Here is a 6,000-nt window from a genome sequence, read left to right on the forward strand (position 1 = left end):
TCCTCAGCCCACGGCAACATGACATTTTTTTTGGATATCGACGTATTTCTCCTTATTTAAAATTCCATCAATCTTATGGAGTGGACCAACACCATTCCTGACCCAAAAGATCCTCACACCATGATTCATCCTCCACCATACTCAACTACGCGTGGAACATAGCGAGAATCAAATTTTTGAATTATTGGACGGGGAACATATGTACCTTTTTTGTTACATCGTTCCAAACGACATGCCCCCGTTAATTTGTTGTCTTAGACCAATAAGAGTTGGCTAAGTCTACGCGTCGTTTCTACAAATTTTAGTCAGAAGTGGGTTCCTGCGTGCTGCCCTGCCGTGAAGTCCAGATACGACCAAATACCGGGAAATTGTTTTCTTGGATAATAGGCCATTATATTCGTCTTGAATTTCATTTCTACATCGTAACGCATTTACTATTTGAGAAAAAAATTAAAAGAACTTCAACTGCACAACTACAAAACTGAGTAGTAATTGATGAACACGAACCAAGCAAGACTTTTAGGAATATAAATAACGCTATATCACAAATTTTTATCATTATACTCATCAGCCACCTACAAAAGAGGGATCGTTTCTAATTAGCTGCCAACAGCTGTATGCTCGATTGTCTGCGTCCATTCAGGATAAGTAGGAGTTTAACCTGCTACAATATCCAGAACGAAGCAACTCGAGCTCTTCGTCTGCAATGAGTGTTGGTTTGCCTCCAAGTATGCCACCCACTGAGAGGGAGTCGGTGAAGGTGTTAATGGCTTCATTGTGAATTGCGGTCAGTGCATGTCTGAAGTTATTTTCGTCCGAAGTCTTGTCAGCGTATTGTTTTATATCGTCGACGTAGTTGAGACCTCACGATGAAGGTGTTCGATAGTTCATCTGCATTTCACTTCTTCCAGGCGACCAGATTGGTGTGGCGTAGTTAAGGACCGGCCGGCCGATTTCCTTGTATGTTGCCAACAACGTTTCTTTGTCTTTTCCCCATGTGCTGCCACTGCTGCTGTGGTTCCAGCCTTCTCCATGGATGAAACCAAAAAAAAAAAATCTAAACTAATATCTAATGTCCGAATAAAATTACTCAATCCATATTGAAGAGATAAATTCTCAAAAAAAGTCTTCTTTTTACCTTAAAACCCTTACCATCGACCCCCATCCCCTTAGCTATGCTGTAAGGTGTTGTTTAGTAAAGTCCAGCTGGGTCGAAAATGTGGCTCTCTTCGGAGTTTGCCAACGTTCTCATTTACTGCAGATTTTTATACTTTTATGAGAGCGGGGGTCGGTGCTTGTTAGATTTCAGTTGCTAAAATTAGGTTATCATTGTTAAAGGAGTGTTAGTTTTAGATATAAATGTGTTTGGTTTCTGAATTTTGACCAGTTTTTCCCTAGTAAAAGTAGTATACATGAAAGCTATAACGACACACCTTCTTGGAAGCAAGATCTTAATTATAGATAAAATTTTAAACAAAAACTTTTCTAATTACAAACAAATATAATAAGTTGGCCAACTTAAACTGGGGACAAGGTTATTCGTTTTCAAAACCGTATGATAATAAATACCAATTTTACAGGGGCAAATGTTGTTAAGTTTAAATTGTAGAAAACAGGCAGGTTTTGCTTAATTTTCATCGCATTAACATTTTATGCTTCTCAACATTATCAGTGATATAATTTCGAAGAAAACACATTTTGAGTTTATTTATATGCTTCCGCTTTGCCAAAGCTTTCACTAACTGTAATTATAAGCGTGTAACGGATGTCAAAGTGTTTTTGTGCAACTTTTGCTTGCGTGCCTGAATCATATTAGTATTAGTATGAAATACAGCAAGCAATATTAATTACAAGAATCACTGGATTCTTCCCTCGCACCAACAAAGTCAGCTGAGGCATTTGGGCTTAAATTCATTATGCTTTCATTGCTTAACAATTAATGCTCATGCAGTTTTGATGACCTTATGAAATAATCATCAATCATAATAATATAGAAAAAGTTTGCAAAAAAGATGAATAAGAATTGTCAGTCCAGCGACAAGCTTTGAGAGCATTACAAAAATAGATATGTTTTTCCAACAAACAAGCACAAATTAAAGAGATGCTTTTATACAGCATAGATGTGAACGTACCTCGAGATGTGTAGATCAAATCACGCGAAACGTCCGATGAAGAAATATTCTCGTTTATTTTAGTGAAATACACAGTCAAGTGGTGAAATGCGTGGGAGCGAAAGCGCGTTAGCCGCAAACCATAATAACCACAAGGTAACCACAAGAAATGTGAAAGGCATCGAACCAATAACAAATAAGGATGGACTGAATTTGCACGGATTCGAATATGAAATTATTTTAGGGAAATGGAAGAAAATAAATAATGTGGCCTCGGAAATCAGCTATGTAGTTTCCGAAAACTGTATTCGTTATGACTTAACTTTTTGTGTCTGATTTGGATGTGACCATTGGCATACATATAAGCTAAGTTTCATTAAGCTTTATCACTCATTATCTGAAGTTTTCAGATTTTTGTCGAAATTCTCAGTCAATAACAGTCGTGAGGTCTCAACTATTTACCGATATGACGTCTTTGCAATTAAGAGTAAAAACGAAAGTTATCTAATATCATTTATACGGTTCAGGGATAACAATTTATGTGGAGCTTAAAAGCAGTTAGGGCTTGAATTCTTTCATTTTCTGAAGAGTTTCAGTTTTGGTTACATTCTCTACTATAAAGCCAAGTGGGAGCGGCACCTATTCTGATTCCTGAACCCATCCAGGGGTCGCCTTATATTTATAAAGGTCTACTCTGCTAATATTTGCTTTTTGGAAATATATGGTAAAGAGCTTGTTTTAAAATATTCCGTTTTATAGAAAATAAATATGATTAGCAGCTGATATTACACCGCTTGTCATTTTCGTTGTTGTTTTAATCGAGTTGAGAGTATAAATCCGTGCTCGTTGTCATTACTTATATTCGTTCATGTATAACCGAACATTTCATACTCTTCCAACTTGAAAGGATTAAATTAGGGAAGTACCTTCAGATACATAACGCTTGTTAGCTATACGGGGTCTGGGGCAAGTTCTCACTCGAGATCATATATTCTAAGCACAAAGATGCACCGCTATAAGAAAAAACACGCTCTGTCATTTTCATTGAGCTAATTCACATTTTGGCCGATATATGCGATATAAAGTCACACGGTAGGGAAGTATTGATCCGATTCAACCCATTTTGGACACACACTAAGAAACGATTCTCTCTGAATTTCGTTTATATTTTTCACTCATTGACGGATATCTAGGGTTTGAGCAACAGCTGTTGTTCGATTCAAGAAATTTTCAGTCATAAGGTGAAAGACCTCAAATGCACTATTCCATTTAAACACTGTAACAGAAGAATGTCACGTACCACATTTTGATGAAATCGGTTGGGCGGGTCTCGATATATATGATTTCGTTTGGGCGGTACCCACTGTCCAATTTTGGCCTCGGTTACCTTAAAGCTCTTTCATAGCATCTCGGGTGTAAAATTTAATGTCTCTGGCGAATTTAGTTAATGATTTATGGTAGATTTTAACAGTTATATGGTGAGTGAGCGGGTTTTATCTATTTTCAGACTGTCGGTAGTAGTTTTTATATTATTTACGCTAGGCAAATTTGGTTATTGTAGTTTTAGTGGTTTAGGACATATATACATTAAACTCATTAGAGGCCGGGGCCCACTTTTTCAAAATGTTTTTCTCACAGATACCACTTGCTATTGCGATCCTCTGTATCAAATTAAGGTCTTATGTCTTAATTTAGTGCTTAGTTATGGTACTTTATACGCTTTAGGTTATTATCGTTTTGTGGGCGTGGCAGTGGTACGATTACTTCCATCTACGAACTCCTACTTTTTCTTTGCCAAGGAACGGTGCACATTAAGTTTCAGAAAGATATCTTAATGTTTATTCAAATTACATCTCACACGGATGGACAGGTAGTCACCCGGATTTCAGCTCGTCTCATCATCCTCAACATTTATTTATATATAACCTTGTATCTATCTCGTTAAGGGGGTCATCCCATGTGATGGGCTCAAAAAATCAATTTTTTTTTTTTCATAAATTACTATCTGAACATGTCTAGAACACGGTAGTAAAGGGATTTTTCAAAATTCCAAGTCGTTTTAAAGATACAGCAGGTAGAAGCAAGTGCTGTTCGGAGCGCTGAGTTGGCAGTTACGGTTGAAGCCTATTGTGACTTGAAACTTTAAACCAGAGTTCGCAAATACTCATCACTGAGGAGTAAAATTTTTATCTTCCTCCTCACTACAACACAATTGAGGAGCAATAAATTTTGATTTCCTCAATTGTGAGTTCAAAGGAAAGAGTGCTCTTCTAGAATATTTCTCTTTAATACTTATCTTATCTTTTCGCTCCAATATTTTCCGCATACGTACGTGCTCCTCAAAATAATACTCCTCACAAGAGCGCTAAGTTTCTTTTTCTCATCTCAGGTTTTATCACTCAGTATTTTGTATCGCTGATAAAGTCAGTTATGCAGCAGAGAGTGCACTTGAGCAATTTCTTATTCTCTTAGAGAGTATGTATATTTATAAATTTATGTTAAAGTTTAATTGTTGTTGGTGGGGTTATGTAAACAAAACTATAATACTCTCCTTAGCAACTTTGTTGCGAGAGTATAAATATGAGTTTTATTTTTCGCATCACTTGAACACTCAGAGCGATAAAAATAAAGATGATGCGTTAGGCAAATAGTTATCTTTTAAAAATGCTCGCTCATGCTAATATATGAGTGAGCCAAATACGTGAGGAGTTTTTTGTGATGAGAATGTTAGTTAAGCTTGCGCTCCTGAGTATTTGAAATGATGTTCTCTTGCAGAATATTACTCATCAGAGCAAGAGCGTATTTTGATGGTTTTACGAACTCTGCTTTAAACGCGTTTTTCTCAAAACTGTGTTTTTCAAACATTGCTCCATCGTATCTCAAAAACGGCTTGACTGAATGACTTGAAATTTATAGGACAGACTCAACACATATAAACGCATCGAATGAACTATTACCAATCGAAAATCTGCAAAATTTCTATTTTTTTTATCGCAAAAACACAAAAAAAAACTGAAAAATCGCAACTTTTATTTCAAATGTCAACCAAAAGTCCAAGTTTTTGTATATTAATTTGATAATAGTTCATTTCCTGCATTTAGGCATACAGTTTAAAACGCCGTTTTTTTTTTGTTTTCAAGAAAGGCCAATCTGCCGGAATCGTGGAGGAAGTGCAAGCTCATTTTTTTGAGACGGGGGTGTTCAGAACGCTGTAACTCCAGTTATACACAATATTTTTAGTTAAAAATTTATATTTATATTATCGAAATATGTATTAATACATAATATTAAGCTTAAATCTCTATCTATTTACTGGTCGTAGAAAAAAAATCCTAAAAAATCCCTAAAAAACAGGACATCACATGGGACGACCCCCTTAAGATTAGATAACACATACAACCGTTAGGTGAACAAAACTATTATACTCTGTAGTAACATGTTGCAAGAAACGGCTAGTTTAGGTTAGACTTTAATATGGCATACCTCATTAAATGACACTGAAATGGCAAAAGTATAAAAATAAAATCGAAGCTACTTTTGTAAGACGTAAGTGTGTTTAGAAGCTACCTACATTTTTCGAAGCGCTCGTCACGTTCGCAAGAACTTGAGATGAATTCTATTTATTTAAAATTTGACATAAATATTCTTTATATATTTTGCTACCATTTGGAACATAAAAAAAGCCTAAACAATTTTAATTTTTAATATTGAGTAAAGAATCGAAAGAGGTTAAAAAAATCAAGAGTCCGTTATTTTTTTAATATTGAAAAAATCAATAGGGTAGGTAGATCGTGACGACGAGAGCCCTGCCGCCTTTTCTCCACTAGTTTAAGGATCTATCATTTTATTTTATTTTTTTTTATGTACTCTTGAAATATTAGTAGTTAAT

This window comes from Bactrocera tryoni, chromosome 4, assembly GCF_016617805.1.
Source record: "Bactrocera tryoni isolate S06 chromosome 4, CSIRO_BtryS06_freeze2, whole genome shotgun sequence".
In the NCBI taxonomy this organism is placed as follows: Eukaryota; Metazoa; Arthropoda; class Insecta; order Diptera; family Tephritidae; genus Bactrocera; species Bactrocera tryoni.